Here is a 24,320-nt window from a genome sequence, read left to right as displayed (position 1 = left end):
ATTTTGAATTGGAGCTACTTGTGAAGCAACTGGTGCGAAGACACTCACACACTCCTCTGTCCCCCTGAAAGCAGGAAACACATTTCTCATATGAAAAATACCGTCCCTGTACTAGGAAGTAAGAAGACATCTTTACCAGACATAGGGACTTTTTGTGGGTGCAAAATACATGTGGGCATGATACGGTGGGTACAGCCAGGCTTTCTCACCTGGGCACAACTGATCTCTTGCTCTAAGATTCTAGACAATCCTTCCCAAAGGAAGGATTCCTTCCCAAGGAAGCCACTGGGCTTCATTGTCCTTAATTAGAAAATGAGGGGCTTGGGCCAAACCATCGATAAGGATCCACTTGGCTATGCCAGCATCACTAAGGCAAAACCCTCAGCAAGTTCCATGTTGCTACCCTACTCCCATCCTTGTGAGAGACCCTTAGGGGTTCGCTCACAGTCTGTAGGTTGGAGAGCATAGGTAATTTCAGTGTTCCAAACTTACTCCTGCTAAGTTGAGAATAGGAGCATAAAGGAATAGGCATTTAGGCCCTCTGGGAATGTATTTTAACAATTGGTTTTTCTTTTTAGTTAATTATCTCCCAGAAAAAAAAATTATCTTTTTTTCTGGGTTTCAATGCCAGACCATGTCTCTTCCACAGTTTGTTACATTAAAATTTTTAGTAAAAGCTATGGCAAGGTTCTAATTGTTGTGCAGTGAGGAGAGAAGAGCAGCCATAACGATCAGGGGCGGGTATTAGAGGCCTTGAGAATGGGAGCAGGTTTTCCTCAACAGCCAATAAGTGCTTGTGGCATGGAGCAGACAGCATTCCCACTGCAGGAATGGTGTGGCATGAACTTTTTTAGAGATCATGTTGGCTGCTGGGTGGAGAACAGTTTGGAGGGGACAAGACTGAGAGTGGGAAGGACTCGAGTGAGGAGTGCAGGCCAGGACTGATGGGGATGTGGACTAAAAGGGTGGAACCTTGCAGAATTCACTGGTTGTTTTTTTTTTTTTTTTTTTTTTTTTTTTTTTTTTTTTATAGTAGGCTTCATGTCCAGCACAGAGACCAATGTGAGGCTTGAACTCACAACACTCAGATCAAGATCTGAGCTGAGATCAAGAGTCAGTCGCTTAACTGACTGAGCCACTCAGGTGCCCCTCACTGATTTTTTTAAATTTTTTTTAATTCAAGATGGATTAAAATAGCACTGCTTAAATTCCCTTCATGTATTTATCATTGAATTTTCCCACAAGTAAAACAGATCATACCTCATTAAAGTATACCACAATATATTAGTAACATACCAGGAAAAATGGGGGACTTTTAATGGAAACTGAAATCACACATTGATCCATGTATTCCAGATGTAGTGAAATATTACATTTTTGCAAAATGGTATCTGACTGAACCAGAGATGAACAAAGGTGTGGGTGTTCTTATAAGCCAGGAGTGGCTTGATGTCGACTTTGTGCGAGTGTGTTCTCTTTTCCCTCAAGAGATGTAAAAATGGGATACTTATCTCCTTTGAGTATGAAGCAAACAACCAGCAGTTTGATGCCCACATAGAGATAAAACCTTACATCATTTGTTTTTTTGGTTTGTTTTGTTTTTGTCGTCCAAGGAATTCCTTTGGAAATTTCCATGGAATTTTGGGGGCTTGCTGTAGAGACTACTCATGGCTGTCCTTTCTTTGCAGAGGAATGCCTAGTCTCTGATACTGGCAGGTCCCCTGTGAGAAAAACCAGAGGTAAAGCAAAACCAGAAGAAACTCAGGTAGAAGTCTCCCAAATCCTGCATGCTGTGTTCCGAAGGGATGGACACCTGGAAGCCCTGCCCACCTTTGGTGAGTATTTAATTGTTCTTCCTGATGGTAATTATAGCCCCATTGACCAGGGCCTTCTTCTTGCCTGGCTCTGTGCCGGGCAAGTTGCATGCATCATCCCATCAAATCCTCCCTTCTATAGGAGCAGGTACTATTTATTACTGGTCCCATTGGTGAGAGGACACGGTGGCTTCAGAGAAGTTAATTACAGTCTCCAAGACTAGCCAGGATTTATACTTAAGCCCAAACTCTTCCTGCTTTGCTCTGCTGCTGCTAATCTTTCTGCTTTTGGGGGCAAGTCATGGTTGTTTCTGAGGAAGATTGGTTGATCATTATTAGGATTAATGCTTTTAATAATCCCTCTGTTTTGAATGTTGTCTTTGACAACTCAATACTAATTGTATAATCAAAGTTAATTAATGCTGATGATATGCTCTACAAATGACAAGTAATACATACCTACATGCTGTCCTTACCCCCTTGCATGTAATCTGGCACTAAAAGAATTGATTTGTTTTAGGATGAGAAGAACATGACAGTCGGAAGATGGGACTTGGCTCTTCTGCCCCTGATGCAACGTTGTGCTTTAGGATTTAGGGAATTGTTATGTAAATACCTACCTTACTAAACAACTTTCTGTTTTACCATTTCCTGGTTATTTCAGATGTCTTGCCAAGGTGAAGCTTTTAAGCTTCATAATTAGAGTTTGTGGTGCCTGAAGGCTGTACTGTAGCTACAAATCCAAATGGTCTATTTAAAATGCACTTTGGGAAGACTCATGATGTTTTAAAATGAGTCCCTCTTGAAAATGAGTTTAGGAGCTTCTTTCTAAACTCCGTAAAAGTTTAGGATTTTAACTTTTTTTTTTTTTTTAATGGAAGTATAGTGGACACACGATGCTATGTTAGTTTCAGGGGTACTAGAATTTTAACTTTAATTTTATAGTGGGGAAAGAATATATCCAAAGACTCCCCTCATAGTGATGCACTGCCCCAGCATTTATTGAGATATGATTGACAAATTTAAAAAAGACATATTTGAAGTGTACAACATGCTGTTTTGATATATTTTTACATCATACATATACATATATTTTATGCAATGATTGCGTAGTCAGTTTAGAAATCCAAAACGTTGCATTGGAGAGGGAAAGTTCTGGAGCCCTTTCTGTGGCATGTCCTTCTTGTTTTGAGGGACAAAGTTTGTCACTATTATGAAAAAAAGTTTAATATTAATGATGTGACATTAATATTTACTTTGTTCATCCCATACTGTATGCTGGATTAGAACTAAAGTTGGTTTTTAATCTTTCAACTAATTGAAGGTCTTTTTAACTTGTCATAAAATTGGCCAGCTTGAGAAAACAACATGTCATGTTAAATCTCCTTTCTCAATTCTGTGATGGGTGGCTGAGGGAAGTGGTGGAATTGCCTTCTCTGAGAATCTTTAAAACAGACTTGAGAAGTCCAATTGCATGGCGCAGGGCAACCCTGCAAAGCCCTGGTGGATGTCTCTGTGGGAAAGGCTGCCAGGAGGGCAGACTGGGAAGTATGAAAGAAAGCTGTCTTGCAGTTGGGATCATTGTCATGCTTAAAAAGATGACAAGTCAAGGAGAACGCCTACAGTTGTCCTCCCTTTCACCTCTGGGGCTCCAAGCATCACTGAAGCTGCCCCTGTTGAGTGGCATTGACCCGGCAGGACTTCATGCTCAGCTTGATACTCGACTTGCTCCTCAACCATGGATGAAATTTTGGTTCCCCTCAGGCTATAAGGGCCTTTTTGATTAGCAGGAGATCTGAGCTTCTTTAGCTCCACTATGGAGCCCAGATTGGACCCAAAAGACCCCCATCTCTGGGCTCCACAGACCTCAGCAGGTGCTGCTCACCAGTGCCCTATGCTGAAGCGGAACCTTGGCGGTCGGAAGCCAGGAGCCGAGCAGAAGGAGCTTCCTGCATCCCAGTTCCAGAGGCGTTCTACACAACCCCAATAGCTTAGGTCAAGGCGGAAATGCACCTTGCCCCTTTTTCCCCGCTAGGTACTCTGGGAGCATAGCCGGTTTAGGTGTTTCATCATGTGAGGAATCTGAGGCTGCTCTTCGTTGACCAACCCTCACGGCTTTCCGTGAGGACTGGAGGCCAAGGAGGAGCTTCCAGGCTCTCATCTGGCCCCTGCCAGCTCCTCCGCGCCCCTGGGCCCCGGGCACTGGCTCCTCAAAGTGGACGCCTCTGAGAGGGAAGAAGGTGAACGCAGGCTGGTGAGGGCTTCTGTGAAGTAACAGGCCTTGGGTGGCCCCCTGCCATTTTCTTATCACCGCAGGCTCGCTGCCATTTTCTCATCACCGCGGGTTCAGAAAGATGTCTTCTAGAACACCCTGGGAGGGATGCCTGGTTGGGAGGATGGTTGGGTGCACAGGTGGTTTGCTGGTGTTTTGAGGCCTCCATAGGGATACCATCGCAGGTAGCACTGCAGGAGGCACTCTTTGACTCTTCTTTGGAAAATTCTAGAAAGTTCCCAGTATCAGCCTAAACCTCAGAAACAGATTTGTGAGGAACGTGAGCAAGTAACAAAGCCAGAGGCTGTCCAAGGCACATTAGCACAATTGAGGGGAGAAGGAAAGCAAGAGATTTACCTGGCTTTAGTAGGCTGAGCAGCTGATGAACTGTGACACTGCAGACTTTTCCAAGTTTGAAGGCCATGTTGCAATAGTGGATTTTTAAAGGATCCACTTGAGGTATCATTTGGTTTTGTGTTTAAAAGATAAGGGGTTTGCATTAGGACTCATATCTGAGCCCATCCAGACTGAGCATAGAACTCTCAGCTACTCCAGAAAATCCATCTTTTAAGATGGAGTAATGCCAACGTAAAAGCCGAACCCCCTGTATGAATCTAAAAAGCTGTAGTATGTATAACTGAAGCCTAGATAAATATAAACAAATGCCCCTACAGCAATAAGTAAATAGGACCCCCCAAAGTAAATAAAGTAAACAGGAACAAATTAAAGTGAACAACTCAGGTTGAGGAGAAGCTTTTATGGTTGGCAGAACAACATGTGTTAAAATACTTTTATTGTGTTTAAATTGATGTTTCTGAAACTGTTCTGTCTTTGACAAATATAGCCAAATTGGGTGTGAGAGGGAAGGGAACTCTGGCAGTTTTGAATAATTTTTCTATCAATAAAAGGAAGAATAGCATGTTCTGCATTGCATTAGGGGTGGAGGCTGCTGTAGCTTTTAAGTCTCCTATGAATTAAGGAAATGGAATTTTTATTTAATAACCAACCAGATGAACTAAGTGTATTGCTAGAGAAACTCAAATGAATTATTTTATCAGTGGTCCCAAATTTTACTTTGTGACTGACACTTACTACCTTCATTCTATAAAGTCAAATTTTGCTTGTAAATAGTGGCACCGTTTATAACTCTGAAAGTAAAGCTACCATGAAGCCATGTGATAAGGGTTTGAAAGTAGAAATATCCAAAAGAAAAAAAGTGGCCATGAGATGTGATCAATTCTTAAATCAATTCTTTATATCCAATTCTAAAACATGAATGTGTAAATACCGTTGCACGTGGGAAGCACAGTTAATGCACCAAGTGACTCAGAGGTTTTGAGCAAACTAGAAGCTAGTTATTTTTAAGATTTCAAGGAATTTTGCTCTTTCCCAGGTGGAAACAAAACGTGAAAGATAAGAGAATAGATAGCTGTAAATCTGGCAAGGCCAGGAGAAAGAAATGAGGAAAAAAAGGACAGGGCAAGGTCTGTATGGTCCCTGCTGTTCCTCTGGGGGTATAGTCGTCAGTAGATTACTATTTTCTCTGACCCCACACATGAAGAAGGAATCTTAAAGCAAGAATAATGTTAATTATACTAATTAAGGGAATTTTGAATTATTATTTTTTGACTTATTTTTTTTAAGAAATAAGAGGATCAATTTTTTATATAGTGACTAACCCCTCAGAGAAGTATGTTTTTTCCTTTTCTAATTTAAAATGGCAGATGAGGAGCCCTGGAGTTCTCATTACTTGATACTGGGAAAACAGTGTGAGCAAGCAGGCCAGTGAATCATCCATGGCTCTGGCTTGGTTGGCTGAGGTCATTACATTTGTAACGGATTAAAATGCAGATAGTTCTTTATTTATATAGCTCAGTGGCTTGAAGTGTGGTTTGCTGTGACAGGGGACCTTGGGTGATGGGTGAGGCCATTACAGATGGTGGTGTTTGCAGGGAGGAACACTTGGGTTTTCTCATGTTGGCTGGTTATTTTACTACTAAATGGTTATCTTTTGGGTCCTTACCTTGTGAATGTTGTTATTTATATCAGCAAAATATATTTTTAAGCAGTTTTGAGAAAGGTTTTCATGTATGGTGTATCTCCATAGGTAAATAAAATAGTACGGTAATAAATTTCTCCTTGTTCTTCATAATGGAATGAACTCGTTTTGATCCTATGTATTCTCTCCTATTTTGAGGTTAGTTGCTTGACTCTGAATATCAGGGCAGAGGGTGATTCTCAGGCTGAAAGCCCATCCCAGGCGATGACAGAACTTCTTAACAGAGTCCTTCTCTTACCCAGAGCTGCACCTGTATAAGGGAGAAAATGTAATTTCTGGAGGAATTATAAATTCCTCCTGTTTTATAAAATTAAGCATTTAATTCTGCAGTCAAATAGGTAGCCAATTTATTTTACTCACTCCAAAAGGTATTCACAATGATCACATTCAGAAACAAATACTGCCAACTGAAGTGCTTGCTCTAAAAAATAAAATAGTCCAGTTGTATCTGAAGTACATAGCTTTGTTTTGCTTATTTCTCTGTATGTTCCAAAAGAAAGGGGAGCATTGAGGTGTGACTACACCAAGGCATCGAAAGGTGATTTTTTTCCATTAAACTCCAGGGAATAGCTGGAAAGCATTTGACTCATGACTTTGAACGTACGTGGACCAAAATGGCCAGATTGGAGAGTTTTGGGCTTAGTGATGAGAAGGCCTGGGTACCCCTGCCCCAACATCAGTCAGTCATTGCATAGAGAAAGCTATGCCTCTGAGTATGAGGAGCATGGCCTGGCACTTTTGGGGAGGGGATAGAATTGGACACTTCTATCTGCCAGGAGCAGGTATAGGATCTCCTCCCCCTCCCCCAACCAAGCCAGGACCATTGTGTGCAAATTGGTTTTCAAATCAATTCACAGGTACCCAGATTCTTGAATGATTAGAATGAATTGGACAAAAAAAAAATGCTCCTACTCCTCTTAAATTAACTGAAAGCTGTTTAGGTTAATGTAATTATGTTGTGGGGAAAGCACTTGGTTAATGGTGGTAAAACAAAAAAAAAATTGTGATAAAAGTACAGCTTAACTCTTCTGGTTTTAGCCTCCATTAAAATGTCATTCAACACGCTCACATTCTTGGAACTGGGAACTGGTGAAAAGCCGATGGAGTAAGACACAGGTACTGCTTTCAGAGATCCCATAGGCTAGTGGGGAGATTATATCACAAAGTGCTTGTATTATGCTTGAATATGTGACAGCATCCTTGGAACAAGAGAGGAGGGAGTGACTGACTTCCCCTGGGGGGCCAATTGGACCATAGCACATCTTTCTCAAAGAAGAGGATTTAGATTAGGCTTTGAAGGATGAATTCCATATCCTTAGAAAGAGAAGCAGAGGGAAGGGCATAGATGAACAAAATCAAGGAGGACTGAAGAAGCATGGTATTTTCCAAAGCAGGAGGTGGCCAAGTGAGGGTGGTTGTCCTGAAGCCATAGAAGGAGGGTTGGGGAACCACAATCAGGTGGGTCAGTTTGAAGAGTTGTCTTTCATTTCTTGGACAGTAGGGAACAATGACAGGATTTTAACAAAGAGTATGATTCTAGATACTGTGGGGTGACCTGATCAGGTGGAGGCTGATGGTGCAGGTGGCAAAAGAATTCACTCAAGGCAGAACAAAGGAGATAGCAGTTTAGTGAATACAGTGCAAGGGGGCAGCCGACAGGACAGCAAAGGAGAGATTATGTACCAGGAGGCAGTGGTGGGGGTCGTAGTGAAGGTGGGGAGGTGAGGAGATATGAGAAAGTATGGAGTTTTCCTTTTTTGGTACTTGTGCCTGGTTGTAAGTAGCCCATTAGTCAGCTAGGGCTTATGGGTATTTTGAGGTGGATCACCTGATGGGCCTGTTTGCATTCAGCCTAGTGGTCACCGAGGGCCCTTTTACCTTACTCCAGTTTCCATTGTTCAAGCCTGTTGCCTAAAAGTGACCTTTACAGATAGTACATCTGATTCAGAGATAGACCATCGGGACTTTCTGTGATGGATTGGATTTGGGTGAGGGTTATGCAGAGCAGGCTGCTAAGAATGACTACACAGCTTTCTGTCTTATATGACTAGTTCCACTTACTGAGATGGGGAGTGCCGAAGCACGAGCAGTTTGGGCAAATTTAGAACCTGAGTGTGAGGTATTATTGGTGGAACATCTAGGAAGCAAGCATCCAGGGTCCGAGCTCAAGGGAACCGTCTGGGCTGGAAATAAAGACCCAGAGTCATGGAGGTTTCCCTTTGGCAGAGGCTTCTGTGGACTATTGGCACCTCTTTATGGCTCTGGTGTGGGGAAATTGAGGCATGCCTTCCCACTCCAGCCATAAAAAGCTGCTCTGTCCCCTGTCATGCCCATGTAACTTATGCTGGATCTGAATGTTGATAAGAGCAAGCTATGTGTGACAAAGGTTCCCACTGGGTTTTCAAGGTGATGATCCCAAAACATCAGTCCCTTGAAAGACAAGAGTTAAATAGTTCTCAGGTTTTTTTAAATAGGGTATGTAAACTGCCTTTGAAGTAGGCCTCCCAGTTCACACTCTGCAGAGAAACTACCTTTTCCCTTTGTCCTTTATCAAGAGTGTAAGATCTCTATAAGGCTTTTCCCAAACACTGCATCAACATTAAATTGACTTACAAATGTTGTTTATGAGGAATAGAATATTGTTCTTATTATTTGATGTGCATTTGTGGAGTATGTGTCCTGACTTGAGTTTAGCTAATGTCAGACTAGGGAAGGATGCTTTGGAGGTTGATGAGTTTTTCTTCTGATTCTATTTCTCACAATTAAGCACACTGTTTAAGTAACAGGTTGTTCTTTGATTATAGAGTGTTCATGGCCACTAATAAATGTACCTCTGGGTACATAATAAGTTGTACCTCTGGGAGGACAGGGAGCTAAGGGTCAGCCTTTTATATGCTAATACCTGAGATAAAAGCACACTAGATATTACTCAAATCAAACTAATATTTAGCTTTGGAAATTAAAGCATAAATTCATGAATTTGATTAGTATTCTCTCTGCATTGATATTTAACCATAATATATGTATGCACACAGTCTTCCAAGATTTTTTCTTTTTTGACCATGTTCATTTTACTTGCTGCAGTATTTCTTGAATTCATGAACGCTATTGCTTTTCAGGAGAAAGCCATCCAAGAGGTATTGTACTCTCAGTGTATCTTTATGCTACTTGTATCCTTGTTTAAGTGAACTTTAACTTTCAAGGTTAAGGCGAACCTTATCATTTGGAGCACTCACCAAATACATGGGTGTGCAGTGCAACTTCGACTTTTCATGGAACTTGCCCTCCTTTATGGTATCTGATCTTCCTGAAAGGACCTTATGGGGTCAGGAATTCAGGGCTTAGCCCCATTTCACAGGTGATCAGAGAGGCCATATGACTTGCTTAAGGTCACATGGCTAGCACAGAACCGGGACTAGGTCCTAAGCATTCTGACTTCAAAAATACCATTGATTTCCACTAGTTTTGCAACCTCCCCTAGTCAAGCCATTGGATTAATAATTTTTAAAGTGTGAATTAAAGCAAGTATTTTTTTTTTTTTTTTAGCTTGCTAGCCTCTAACTTAAGGTATCCCATTTAGGAGAATGAACTTGTAAGTCAGCTGTTTCCTCATAGGAAGCAATAAGTGTCTCCCTTAATATAGGTGAAAAGTTGTGGAAGCTTCACTGTCCTCCTCAGGATGTGTCAAACCTACTTTGAAACATTCATGCGTACTCTGCAGATAAGACTTCATAAATGCTGCTTACTGTTTGCCTTTTCTAGTATGAGCTCCATTTGCATTGATCTCAAGAAACCTAGGTGTGAGCTGTGCTGTATGGTGTGGACCACACAGTGCTTGGAAATGAGAAAGCTTATTTATTTATTTATTTATTTAAAATATATGAAATTTATTGTCAAATTGGTTTCCATACAACACCCAGTGCTCATCCCAAAAGATGCCCTCTTCAATACCCATCACCCCCCCCCCCCCCCCCCCCCCCGCCCCCCCCCCCCAGCCCTCAGTTTGTTCTCAGGAAATGAGAAAGCTTTAAAGTAACAGGCAGGACTTTGGGAAATTGAGACGTTTGCACTAAACGATTACACTTTGAGGTGAAATTCACAAACAAAGTCAATCAATGTGAAAAATCTGGAAATTCAGTGAAAGCTGTTTCATCTTTCTCTATATTCCATAACAAACAAGTTGGAACCTTTGGTAGGAAGTTCCAACATATGTGATCACAGAAAGCATTTGAAGTATATCAAACAGATAGGCTTTTGTAGTTTTCAGTAAGGGCATTTGCAGAGCCTCACTTTAATGTGGCTGTGTCTTAACCATCAGCATTAAGAAAAGGAACTGGGCGGGAGTGGGGGCTGGGAGTGAGGTTTGCAGGAGGGGCCTCTGGCATTGGTGAAGCCAAGAGTCAGCAACAATTAGGGATATCATTTAAGTGAGTAGGTCTGCAATCTTTCATTCGGGAAATGGAGGGTTTCTTTGGCCCCTCTTCTAATTTGAGAACCATGTGGCTAACAAATTGGGAAACTTTTTACCAAAATGGTGTGTGTGTGTGTGTGTGTATAATATACATATTTACATATGTATATTATATATAGTTTATATATTTATATAAATATATATTTGATCATTCATGTGATATTGGCACATAATTCATATATTGATCTTAAATTATTTTTGTTGCATGTGGGTTTTCATTCATGGAAATGGCCGCCTTAAAAAATTATTCAACAGATTGTTGGAGACAACTTCCCTATTTTTTTTGATAAGGCAGTCTAAGGTCTATGGAAGAGTGGAATAAGGTTGAGGAGAACTGGAGGTTAGGTTGGGAAATACCTTAAGATAAGGGGGTTAAAATAAGTTAGGAGAAACCATCTAACTTCTAAAGGGCTTGTTCCTTAGTTGGAAAATAGGGATCAGTTAGACTTGCCTTGGGAAAAAACTGTATTTACAGAGTTCTCACAGTTACATAAAAAAGATTGGGAAGAAATCATACAAAATGGCAATATTTGTCCTGGGGTGGTAGAATTGTGTTTGCATAGTTTGTTCCATTTTGTAAATTTAACACTCTTAAAAATAAGAGAAATAAACTGAATTTCTTTTTAAAAAGGAAATCTCAGAAGGAACAAGAAGGCTGGCTCTTTCTCAGCATTCTAATGGGAAATGATTATAGTGTTCTACAAAGCTAGCGAAGGGGCTACATGTGACGAAAGGTTTTGGATGTCTTTTGGAAGGATTGTAGGGAAGGACTTTGCTGGTGCTTCTGGATCCCATAGGTCCTTTCTGATGTGAAGGTGGCCTGGGGAGGTTTGTCTTGAGTGGTGAACACCCAGCATGCAGCCAGGAACACTAGCAGTGGGCACTCCGTTACAGAGCACCTTTTGGGTCTGGGGCTAACAATTGTCCTGCCTCTTATTCAGTAAGCTGTGGGGCTTGTGGGCTGCCAGCTACCTTGGCTTTACCAAAAGGAGGCGGTTCATTCGTTCTTTTACTGTGGATTGTCAGCTGAATAAAGCAGCCTACCACAGCCTCTGGAACAAAAGCTCTCCATTAGGATTACACTGCCAGGTTGGAGAATGGCCTTTTCAACACTGTATAGCCTCACATAGGGCCTGTGCTCAGCTAACCACCTTTATGCAAATCCATTTTCTTTGTCCAAAGCACCCCCGCCCTCCGTGACAGAGACCAGCTAAGCCTTTCTGGGCAGATAGGCTTTGTGCAGGGCTGGGTGGGAGATCTCCCAGGTTAGGTGCTCCTAGGAAAAAAAGCTAATTGAAATGGTTTTGTAAATGCCATTGCTAATACATTGACCACTGGCAAAAACTTCTTATGATTAAGATACTGACAAAGAACAAATTATTCCTCAAGTGGAACAGAGTTTGGCAGTTATGCCTCAAGTGGCATAGAGTTTGGCAGTGCTGAAATTGTTGTTCTTTGACGTTATGCAAAATATATTATGTCTTTATCGCTTGTTTCTAGTTCTCCTCATTCCTTTTCTGATCCTGGCCTTCCTTGTTTTTGTCTGGAGTAAAGAAGCTACTGCTTACTCCCTCCATCTTTCTAGTTGAATATTTTGAGATTTTATCTTCTCCTTAAATCACTTCCTTAGGGCACTCCAATGATTAGTCAGATTTTAAATACTCTCTCCGGACATGTCTTGTAGAATTGTGGACTCTCCCAAGCTGGAAGAGATCTCTAAGTCATCTGTCCAAATATCTCTCATGTCTGTGTGGTCAAATTGATCATTCTTGTCAAAAAGAGGTGGGTTTTCTTGCATGTTTCATTGATGCCTAAACCTGCAAGAGAACCTGGTGAATTTTCTCTCTAGACTCTTCTCTAACCCAGTTTCCCTTTAGTAAAAGACAACTCTGACCTTGTGACCTTCAACCACTCCAACCTGCACTGCCCCCAGGCCCATTATGATAGATAGTATCACATCTTCCTCTTAGCTTACCCTTTGTCCCTTCTCTTATTAGTCTGCCTCTGCTAAAGTATGTCTGAAATCCACCCTTTTGCAACTTTCTTCTCTTCCTTCCACAACTGCCTTCTAAACTCCAGCCTTTCCTCAGTCTGCCTGCTTGAGTCCCCTGCATCATCTCACTTAAGAGTTGATTTGATCTTGGTAGTCACTTTCTCAGAAATTTGCAGTAGTGTCCAGCTATCTTACAAATTAAATAAAAATGTTAATGTCTTCAGGTAGACAACCCAGCCTGTCTGACCACATTGATTTTCCCGATTGATTCTTAGACTCTTCAACATTCCAACTACTTAATTTTTAGAGAATTCTTTTGACAGTTATGTAGCTCTTCTTTGAAATAGTAATAATTGTGATTTTCTGTAGTTCTTTTAGCTTTAAGGGCTGATAACAGCAACAGCAGCAGTAGCAGTGACACTAACTGGCACAGTGCCTTGCCCATAGTGGATAACTATTTGGGACCTGAACAACTGAGCAAATAAATGGAAGCACTGGAAATCACTGTAGACACCCTGATTTTCCCAGAAACTAGAAGTGTAGGACTCAGATTCCTGAAAACACAATTCTTGCTCCCTTGGTAGCTTCCTATGTAGTCAAGTAGAATGGACCTTACCAAATATGGACTAAGAATGGCCTAAAATATTTCAATATAATCTGTAAGTAATACTTTCATGTTCTTGTCTCAAATTTGGTATTTCTGTAATTTTATGTATGTTAATCTTCCAGTTTAGAAAGTTCTGCTATGAAGTGTTCCAGTATCATATTCTTTGTTTTCTTTCACCAGTTGGCTGTTTTATCTTATTTTTATTAGGGAGAGAGAGAGAGAGAGAGAGAGAGAGAGAGAGAGAGAATCCCAAGCAGATCCCAAGCAGGTTCCATGAGTGCGGAGCCTGACATGGGGCTCTATCCCATGACCCTGAGATCATGATCTGAGTTGAAATCAAGAGTTAGACTCTCAACTGACTGAGCCACCTAGGCGCCCCACCTATCAGATTCTTAATTAAAGGATTCACTAAGACCTCTTTCAATGGTTCACTTAAAATATACTTTTATGTAAAGAGGGCTCCACATATGAAGTCATCTCTCCTACTTTCTTTCCTACATATTTTTCTATATCCTTAGTCATTCTTTTCTTGAACTCTAGGGTCTCTGGAGAAAGAGCAAGCTCTTGCCACAATCCTCACCCAGCTGAATGTGATTTATTATTCACAGTTTTACAGGCTAGGTTCAGACAGCCATGAGTTGTTGAGAGGAACTAATCCTGTTCCCCCATGGAGGGGAGAAACTGGCAACACATGACTTTCATACAGTGCCAACTAGGGCAGGTGCCATCAGGGGTACTGGAGAGAGGATCAGAAAATCACTCTTGGAGAAGGTGCTTTGGGGAATGTGTCTTTGAAAGATAGATGCGGCTTCAATCAGTGAAGACACAGGGAAGGGCATTCCAGGAAGGGAGACTGTCGTTGAGCAAAGGGTGGGTGTCAGGCAATGAAGAACGTGTGTCTGGGTAGTGGCAAGTACTTCCTGGCACTCAGAAGATGTAAACAGTGGTGTGGCTCATGGTTCCTTCAGTGCATGCTTTTAGCACTTCTACTCTGTGCCAGATGCTGGGTACAGGGAGGAGTGAGACCAGATTCTAGCCTTGTGCTCATACTCCAGTGTTGGGGGGGACCAACAAGAGCTCAAATAGCAATTAGGCACCCTAGAAATTGGCCAGTGCCCTGAGAGAGTAGTGGACAGTGAACAGCTTGGGGCTCATGGAGGAGGAATCTGAGAAGAACATGCATAAGAGAGCATTGTACATGATTCTGGGAAAATGATATCTTTTTGGATCCAAACTTATATATCCAGATATCCAGATGCCTTCAAGTCTCATAAAGGCTGTGGAGTATGTTTGCCAAACATCAGAAACAGATTTCTATTTTGGGAACATACTGTTTGGCTGCAGCGTTGGTACTGCCCAAATGGTGCAAGGATTGTGTGTCTCTCAGAGAAGGTGGGAATACTGCTTGCTTAACATGAAGCAAGTCCATAACACCAGTTAGAAGAAATCCTTGAACATCAACACTTCATTATCTATGAACCAAGTTAAGAATTACATGTATTTTTTTTTTAATTGTACACGAAGGAGAGTTTGCATAGAAACAAATCTTAATATCACCTCTAGAGGTCATATCAGGGTCACTGGACGAGATAGCATCAGAAAGCTCAGTCCCTTTGGTCACGCAGGCTGCCATGGTGATTGAAGAGGGCTGGAATTAGGAGGAAGGAAATTTGACTTTATGTGGAAGCTAGAAACAGTTTAAGAACCTTCTTGAGTGAGGAACAATCCTACTTTCTCCACCCCAAAGCATTGTTATGAGAATCATAACACTATATGGAAAAGTCAGTTCTAACCTGGAAAGTCTTGGTAGTTGAAAAAGGCTCTCTGTATTTTAAATGTGCAGTTACATAATAATTGACTTCCCTTGTGTTGCTAGAAGGACTATTTTTGATCTAGAAACATTTCTTTGCAGGTCATCTGGATAGACCATCCACTGTCCATAAACAACATCCATCAGTTTCTTCACTTCTTGTTCTTGGGTAAGAAAACAGTTTTTATCTTTTAGACTTTTCTTTTTAGACTTACTTTTTATATTTTACAGTGCACTTGTAATCCAGTGGAAGTAAGAGTCCTCTGTGCTTTGAAACTGATCGGCAAGGGGCGCCTGGGTGGCGCAGTCGGTTAAGCGTCCGACTTCAGCCAGGTCACGATCTCGCGGTCCGGGAGTTTGAGCCCCGCGTCAGGCTCTGGGCTGATGGCTCAGGGCCTGGAGCTTGTTTCCGATTCTGTGTCTCCCTCTCTCTCTGCCCCTCCCCCGTTCATGCTGTGTCTCTCTCTGTCCCAAAAATAAATAAACATTGAAAAAAAAATTAAAAAAAAAAAGAAAGAAACTGATCGGCAAGTCATAAGTGATTGGGAAAAATCTAAGTAATGAGTTGCATTTTTAAATAATAATAACACCTGAATTAATCAATAATTCATACAATCAAGACATGCTCAGTCAGGATTAAAGCACAGGTCAAGATGTAACATCATGTAATCACAGTGGATGCTTTTTTTGTTTTCATATGGAACGCTTCACGAATTTTCATGTCACCCTTGTACAGGGGACATGCTAATCTCTGTAATTGTTCCAGTTTTAGCATATGTGTTGCTGAAGTAAGCACCACAGTCCAATTCTTAACACTAGTGAATTGAATGCATGTGAAATTGGATAGCACAAAAAAAAATCTGTTTATAGATGTCCTTGATTTTCACCAGCTACAGATTTAAACTCAACTCATATTTTATCTTAAGAGATTCTACTTGGTCACTCTAAATGTAGCACTCTACCCATTTCCCTGAGAGAATTGTAAAGTGAAGTGAAGGAAAGAAAAGATATTTTTGGTTTTGATAAATTGTAGGTTTTAGATTTAGGGGTGTGTGTGTGTGTGTGTGTGTGTGTGCTCACACATATGCACATGCAAAGTCAGTTGGAGAACAAATACAAACAGAACTGAACTTGAATGTTAATTTTTTTGCATTTGATTTTATATTTATATAGGTATGTATATGATCATATTCTCTCATAAATGAAAACTCAACCTACATATTTTCCTTGCGCTGTGTGATTATATAAAATAAAATGTAATATATATTTATTGCAATGAATGTAATTTGGTGTTTAGGTTCTCTGGGAACTTTGATACTTCTGAATGAAAAAGTGAACAGATATAGAAAGTCTGTTTATAAATCTTAGAATGTAACCATTATACTCATTCTCACCCATTTATTTCAGAAGGGGTATTTCCCCAGGCATGCAGATGGTTAGTTCCACAAATATATTTTCAAAAATTGCATGGAACTTACATGTCTCATATGCCAAATTGTTCATTTTATAAAAACATCCCAATAGAAACACAAATTGTCCTTTGGAGTCTTGAAATTCCACAATGGAAATATTTCCTTAGTATAGGAATTCCACTGTGGTGGTACACCTGGTGAACAGATTTTACCTTGTTTCTGGCTTCAAAATTACTTAGATGTTAGAGATTAAGGGCATATTAATTTGTGGCTCATACTGTTTGCATGAAAGAGAACATTTTCTTACATAGGTAATTCTGAGAGTGACACATTTGTAATGAATAATAATTGTGATTCTTGGTTTTTTCCTGTTAGAAGAACGTCTTTTCTGTTTTCCTTCTTTAAAATTTCAGCTTTATTGAAATATATTTGACCTATAAAAATTATGGAGTGCTTCGTGAAGTTGGCTGTCATCCTTGCATAAGGGCCATGCCAATCTTCTCTGTATCATTTCAATTTTACTATGTGTGCTGCCAAAGTGAGCACTGCTTTCCACTCTTCTTTAAGAGAAAGGTTAGGTGTGAGCTCTTTATCCCTAGAGTTGTGCCCAGGTTTTTGGGCAGGCTGTGTTGGGGATATTTGGGGGAGAATTTCAGACTAAAACCCATGAACCAGCTAGAAATGACCTCTGTAGTTAACCACATTTGTTTTCCCATGGACCCTTCATAACAGTTTGGGGGGGGGGTGGATCCCAGACATCATTCAACATTTATTGTTAAGTTTTCAAAGTTTCCTTTCTGTCATTTGTAAGCTAAAATGCATCTTGTCATTGAAGGTGCTTGAGGATGGAAAATAAAGCAAACCAAAGACTCAGTGAAATCATCTTGGCGATTCCCAGTGCTCCTAAAACCTATGAAAAGCCCTGAGATGTCTTGTAGTAAAAAAAATCAGTTTCACTATATTTAACTCAGCATTTTCCAAATGTACACAACCAAGTAACACTTCATTTTTGTATTTGCTTCATACTTATTAACATCCTTTGGTGTTGTGTTCTGTGGGAGCAATGACCTTCAGGAAGGTCTGGGTTACTCGTATTAGGCCATTTAACAGATGTGAGCAATGGCATCTGAGCCTTGTATTCTTGAACTCCCCAAGAATAAGATTTACTTGCCATCTCTGAGCAAGAAGATTAGTAGCAATTAATTGCAACTTCAAACTTCCTAGGACAACTGGCCATGAATGTTTGCATTGATTTAGGATCCAGCAGGTTTGAAGGTAACAAAAACTCCTGTGGTATCTCTAGTAGGTTCAGAAACTGGGCTTCTAGGCTTAGCACTTTCTCTGCTTCAGAGGTGATAGAAAAATATGACCAGCCCCTAAAACAAAGAATGACATTTGTTGGCATTGCACAGGGATGACGGTTGCCAGAGATTTCTCCTCCTCTTCCTCTGCACTGCATGGCTTAAAGAGGGTGGACTTTGGTAATCATGTCCATGTCCTTGGGAGAGGAAGTGTGGGGAACAGCATCACACCTGTGACAAAAAAGAGTTTATTTCCCTCCCAAGGAAGCTTGCAGGATATGTTACTTCAGAGAAGAGTTAAAGAAAAGAGTTTCAGAATACATTATTTGATTTTTTTTTTCTTTTTGAAGAATCATCTATTGAGCCATTAGGGTCACAGACTAAATCCAATTCCATGTTTCTGAGAACCCATCTTTTTCCATGGTAGAAAATTGAGTTTGCATGTGGTTTGACAAATTCACTTTTCTTTAAAGAAACAGTAAAAAGTAATCTTCCCATTCTGCAAAAATTTTGAAATCCTTGGTATCAGGTTTCAGTTAGTTTTCTTTTCAATGAATATGATTGGAATTTTATTTAATATATAATTTTATTTATTTTTTTTTAATTTTTTTTCAACGTTTTTATTTATTTTTGGGACAGAGAGAGACAGAGCATGAACGGGGGAGGGGCAGAGAGAGAGGGAGACACAGAATCAGAAACAGGCTCCAGGCTCCGAGCCATCAGCCCAGAGCCTGACGCGGGGCTCGAACTCCCGGACCGCGAGATCGTGACCTGGCTGAAGTCGGACGCTTAACCGACTGCGCCACCCAGGCGCCCCTTTAATATATAATTTTAAAAGGTCACTGTTTTTATAGCATATAAGGTAGATCTAACATGGATAGTTTCATAGCAAATATTTATTTTATGAGCCAGTAAAGGCTCATAATTAAAAACCTTGAAAGTTTGGGGTGCCTGAGTGGCTCAGTCAGGCATCCAGCTCTTGATTTCAGTTCAGGTCGTGATCTCATGGAACTGAGATCGAGCCCCATCTTGGGATTCTCTGGATTCTTTCTTTCCCTCTCCCTCTGCTCCTCTGCCTGCACACACACACTTTCTCTCTCTCTCTCTCTGTCTTTGTCTCTCTATCAAAAAAAAAAAAAAAAGAAACTTGAAAGTTCAACATAAGCCTCTTACTTAGGTGTGTTGTATCTTGGTCATTTTAATAACATTTTTGAATTAGTGGAGTGACTAGATTAACCTTTAGTTTCTGTAAGTTCTAATATAATGTGCAATGAAATTTTATCCCTACATGACTAATAATGAAGAGTAAAGCATTATGCAGATCTATAGAATCCAAGTCAAATGATAAGTTATTACTCAGCTTTTGTAAGGAACAAAGGAATAACTCTGTAGGAACCCCACAAACCTCAGATGTTTTTGGGAAGGAGGCATACTGAAATAATCATGAGAGTAGCATGGGGATAATCTTGATTTGATTCTAAAATTTTACATAATAATTTGCAAATTCCAGTGTTTTAGCCAATATTAAAGCATGGTTACTTCATTTATTTATTTACACATTCAGTAATAATTTTGGGGCAAAAATGAGGATGGGAGGTCAAGAGGAGATGTGCAGACAAGAAGGAGCTTCTTAGCAGCCCAGTTTAGGAGCAAGAGTGGCAGCCTGGCGGCCTGGCAGCCTGACCTGTCTCCAAGAAGTGCCTGCTTATGGCTCTGCCTATCCCTATATTCCCAGGACCCAGATACAATCCCAGCAAACCTGGGTGCTGAGTCATGAAGCATGCAAAGTTGCTTCCTTGCACCAGAATTCAGGCATCTAGGACCTCTAGACATATGTGGCCATTATTCTGGGACTAGTGGTTCCTTTCACAGAAAAAGAACGGAAAGGAGGAAGGAAGGAAGAAAGGAAAGGAAGGGAAGGGGAAGGAAGGGGAAAGAGAAGGGGAAGGGAAGAGAAAGGGAAGGGAAAGGAAAGAAAAGGAAAGTAAAGAAAAGAGAAAAAAAAGGGAGGAAGGAAGGGAAGGACCTAAGGTAGGGAGTGAGGAAGGGAGGGAGGGAGGAAGAAAAAAGAAGAAAGAAAGAAAAACAAAGAAAGAAAAAAGAAGGAAAGAAAGAACGAGCTTATCTTCTAGAGTCTTGGAGACTATACTTTAGTGCTTTACATTATTTTAATTGTTAGACACGATTATACATTGATTTTCCTCAATGGAATGAAATTGAAGTTCTCTTGAAATATAATGGATCAAAATAGTTTTTTTTGGTAATGATTTGTTTTTTCTTCTGTAGGAGTTTCAGGTCTGCTTTCTCTGTGGCTCTCAGAATGATTGCCCAAGCTTTCACTAGCTAGGGAACCGTGAGCTTCACTATGGCACAGCTCAGGAGGTTGCATTTATGAAAAAGTATGATTACTTTATCCTAGATGCTCCCTGCTACCTATAACATCAGATTCCAGCTTCTGTGCCTCTGTTCCTGTGTTCTCTCTGTGCCCCTAATCTCTGTTCCTTCTCCTCAGCTTCCAAAGCACTTTATGTGAATTTAAATTTCAGCAGTTTCAACCTTGTATTCTTAGTTATCTATTTACAAGTCCAATCCCTCAAAGAGCAGTCCATATCAACTTAATCTCTTTATCCCCCAGGGTCTGCCATAGAGTCCTCACTTTGAAAATTTCTAACAAATGTCTAATGAATAAATGGGATTTAACTTGTACACAGCCCTTCAGGAAAGATGTGTTGTCTGATGAGGGGAAGCATTCCTTTACTTCCACAATTGAGTGTCTACCTTTTCCTAAAAGTTATATGGGAAAGAGAACCAGGATATCGGGATATAAGAGTTTCTCCTGTTGCCCTTCCCCATTAACACCTTTCTTTTACTCCTTCCTTTACAGATAAACTATCAATTATGCTTCGTGAGTTTCTCATTCTTAATTTTTGGTAAATTCTTGGGTTGATTCTTTTACAAGTAAACCAATATTGGAATACAGGGGCTAAGTGATGGAAAAGGGGAGAGAAAAAGAACAGGGTAGAGGAAGAATGTGTCCATTGACTAAGCCTGGAAGGAGAGGCAGTGCACAGCCAGCTCTGTTAGCTCAGTTTTCTGCAGTATCAACGAGTAGTTGGCATAGATAGGACAGAGTTATGATGTGTGAAGGATAGACAGGGAAACTTTTCTGTGTAAATAGCTGACTAGGAGAATTCTCAACAATGTGTTCTTGGGTCTTGAGTGAATCTAAGAGTATTAGCCTTGGTTTGATGCCATCATCCAGTTGGATAATGACAGCAAAAAAAACATGCAGGGGGGCTTTGGGAGAACTCTTGAGTGGGAAAGAAGTGTAGCAGAGGCTTGGAACCCATCATCTCCAACCACTGGAGGGAGCCGAGGGAGGAAGGAGTCGATGGAATGCACTGCAAGATTCTTGCTGTTTACAAAGACTGAGTACTGCTGCACTTCAGCCTTGATGCTGTCTAGAGTCTTGAAGTTCACCAGGCTGTCACTCTTTGATATAGACCAGAGATTCTCAAATACTCAAATCTTGTGTCTCACAAATCATTGTCAAGGGACTGGGCTCTCACCTAGATAGAAACCAAACTCCCCTATGTTTTTCAGCAAAGGACATTGATGTATTTAGACAGTTTGTCAGAATATTTATGATTTTTGGTGAGTTTCAAGGACATGATAATTTGCAGAAAGGTATTGGACATAAATGTGATTGATACATAACTTCAAAGTAATTTGTTGATAGGCTGGGAAACCAAAATTAGGAGAAACATGAGATGTTCGTGATTACTCCTAGTTGGCTAGAAGGTCATGGGTGGAGGATGGAGTGGGGGAGGGTGGGAGGAGGGTAGGTGGGAGATGACATGTGACATTTGCAGATGGACCAGAGTGTTGAAAGAGGGCCCATGCCAAGTCCCTAAGAGGCAGTGCATTAGTGAATGAATGCTCAGGCACTGCCACTGTCAGGGTGGTCTTGGAAAAGTTAGCTAACCTATCCAGACTCCATTTTCCTCATGTGTAAAATGGGGAAGATAATAATAGAGCCTTGGATATAGCAAGTGTTTAATAAATGTCACCTAATATTATTACTGTGTTCAACTTTTTTGAAAAATTTTCTGTTGTCGTACTACTATAAAGCTAAATTCAGTAGATATGGCTGAGTCTGGGCCCCATCCCAAAGGAACTTTATTGCTTAAATATAAAAGTAACATTGTAAGGAGGCTGTTTTCATCTTCTGGGAACTCTTATAGCAAGAGGCCTGAAGACAGATTCTCAGCAAGTTCTATCCCAGTCTCTGTGATTTCAAAGAGAAGAGATAGAAACAAACTCTTGGTAATTAAATTGAAAAGTTTGCAACATTTTTCAGTTCTGTGTGTTCCTTGGGAATTCAGACTGTCTTAACATGATGAAATCCTTTTTTAATTGAGGGGTTATAACTATTGGTCTAAATGCCTCTTCCTTTATTGACTGTCAACTACACGAGGGCAGAGACTGTATCTTCCTTGTCCCTGGACTCCCACGTTCAACATTGCCAAGCCTGGCACAAAGTAGGCACTCCATGAATGCAAATAAGTGCAGTGCTTTAGCTTTTCAAGTTAAGGTGCTTTTGTATATCCGAGTCCTAAAAGAATTCAGACTAAGTCTAAGGGAAATCAAAGGAAGATCTAAAAGAGATAGGATAAAAATCTACTGGTGCTTCCCTGTTACTTCTTGCTAGATTAAAAAAAATGTCAATTAGGAGAATATTATACATTTCATGGATTATTAGAAAATCAAGGTTGGTGTAGAGTGGCATATATAGAAATGTAGGGATTATGAGCAATACTTTTAAAAGTACAAACTTTATAAGATGACTAAGTTTGGAGATATAATATACAGTAATGTCAGTGTCGTTAAGAGTACTGCATTTTGTACTTGAAATTTGCTGAGAGTAGATCTTAAGTGTTCTCACCACACAAAAACGATAATTAGGTGAGTTGATAAATGTGTTAATTAACTTGATCGTGGTAATCATTTCACAGTGTATGATGTATATCAGGTCATCATTTTGTGCACTTTAAGTCAAACTAATGTTGAACTTGAGTGGAGATAACCCTGGACAATTAAAGAAGGTGTGGAACAGAACTTTAGTCATTAGATATGAGAGACTTGGAATCCGTTTATCTTGTTTAAATGCTTCCATAGGCCATTACCCATCCTCTGACCCTTTGAAATAGCTTAAAACATGATAGGGTTGGTAAACCGTATACAAAATTTGCTTTGGACATTGACCAGGCTGGATTTCTCTGAAAACATTTCTGCTCTAAAATCCTAGGACTCTTAAGGACCACATCCTTTTGATTTTTGGCATTCTAAATTCCCATTTCCTTTCTTCTATCATCTGGGTGTATAGGACCATATTCTGCCATTGTGAACTTTGCAAAGAGAAAGGAGAGCTGTGAAGGTGAAGCAGTTGGCACTAGCTCTCTCACAAGAGGTAACATGAATTCTCTCTATCATCTTTTGTGCTTATACACATTTAATTGGATTAAACAAATATCCAATAATTTGTACATATAGAGAACAGAAAATCTGCCCTGAGGAAGCTTACGTTCTAATGCACACAGGGCACAATGTATGTATGTATGTATGTATGTATGTATGTATGTATTTTTATTTATTTATTTTTCAGAGAGACAGAGACAGCACGAGGGAGGAAAGGGCAGAGAGAGAGGGAGACACAGAATCTGAAGCAGACTGCAGGCTCCAAGCTGTCAATATAGAGCCCGATGCAGGGCTTGAACCCATGAACCATGAGATCATGACCTGAGCCGAAGTTGGATGCTTAACTGACTGAGCCATGCAGGCACCCTGGCACAGTTTATATAGGGGTCTTTGAAGGAAAGACTTAGGGGGAAATCTGGGAAGACTTCTTGGAAACAGTGACCGAAGGATGGAAGGCAGTCTAGTGTAGTTTTTATTTTTTTTTATTTTTTGTTTTAATATTTTTATTGTTTTAAATTTATTTGAGACAGAGAGACAGAGACAGAGACAGAGACAGAGACAGAGAGTGTGCAGGGAAGGGGAAGAGAGAGAAGGAGAGAGAGAATCTCAAGCAGGCTCTGCGCTGTCAACTCAGAGCCTGATGTGGGGCTAAGACTCATGAACCGTGAGATCATGACCTGAATGGAAATCAGGAGGTGAACACTTAACCAACTGAGCCACCCAGGCACCCCCTAAGTATAGTTTTTAACTCCCAACAACAGACTCCTTATATTCAAATCTCAGATGGATCACCTGCTAGCTGGGTGATCTTGGGCCACCCTACTGTGCCTCAGTTTCTTGATAAACTGAGATGACAACATCAGAGCCTACCTCATAGAGCTGATGTGAGAATTGAATAAGTTACTTGTTGGAGAGATCAGGGCCACTTTGTAAGTCTGGGATAGTGGGAGATCAAAGGGAGAACTTCAGGAAGAGAGGCAAGATTAGGTTGGTGTATTGGATTGTATCGGCCGCTACGTGAGGATGGACCGAAGCAGAGTAAGAGTGGAAACTGATGAGAACAGGGTGGTTGCAGGAACTGAACCGAAGGGCCTGAGTCTGAG

General features: G+C 40.6%; 1 protein-coding gene and 2 non-coding genes across 5 annotated transcripts in view; 1 reads left to right on the top strand and 2 right to left on the bottom strand.

The window, feature by feature from the left end:
* The window catches only part of PASD1 (PAS domain containing repressor 1), a 127,336-nt gene that overhangs the window by 6,406 nt on the left and 96,610 nt on the right, over window positions 1-24,320 (top strand). The window contains exons 3-4 of one of the 3 annotated variants that reach the window (XM_040467356.1): window positions 1,689-1,835; window positions 15,129-15,195. The gene's annotated coding sequence lies outside the window, so the exon portion shown is untranslated. Of the gene's footprint in view, window positions 1-1,688; window positions 1,836-3,694; window positions 4,086-15,128; window positions 15,196-24,320 lie in introns of those variants that run through there. The other 2 variants (XM_040467354.1, XM_040467353.1) reach the window with 2 other exon arrangements.
* On the bottom strand, window positions 15,718-15,822 carry LOC121025022 (U6 spliceosomal RNA). The gene has a single exon (XR_005787910.1). It is a non-coding gene; the product is annotated as a U6 spliceosomal RNA (small nuclear RNA).
* LOC121025020 (U6 spliceosomal RNA) lies at window positions 16,878-16,984 on the bottom strand. Its single transcript, XR_005787908.1, has one exon. It is a non-coding gene; the product is annotated as a U6 spliceosomal RNA (small nuclear RNA).

This window comes from Herpailurus yagouaroundi, unplaced genomic scaffold (assembly GCF_014898765.1).
Source record: "Herpailurus yagouaroundi ecotype Mexico unplaced genomic scaffold, PumYag 67440, whole genome shotgun sequence".
In the NCBI taxonomy this organism is placed as follows: domain Eukaryota; kingdom Metazoa; phylum Chordata; class Mammalia; order Carnivora; family Felidae; genus Herpailurus; species Herpailurus yagouaroundi.
This window is presented reverse-complemented; position numbering and strand designations above follow the sequence as displayed.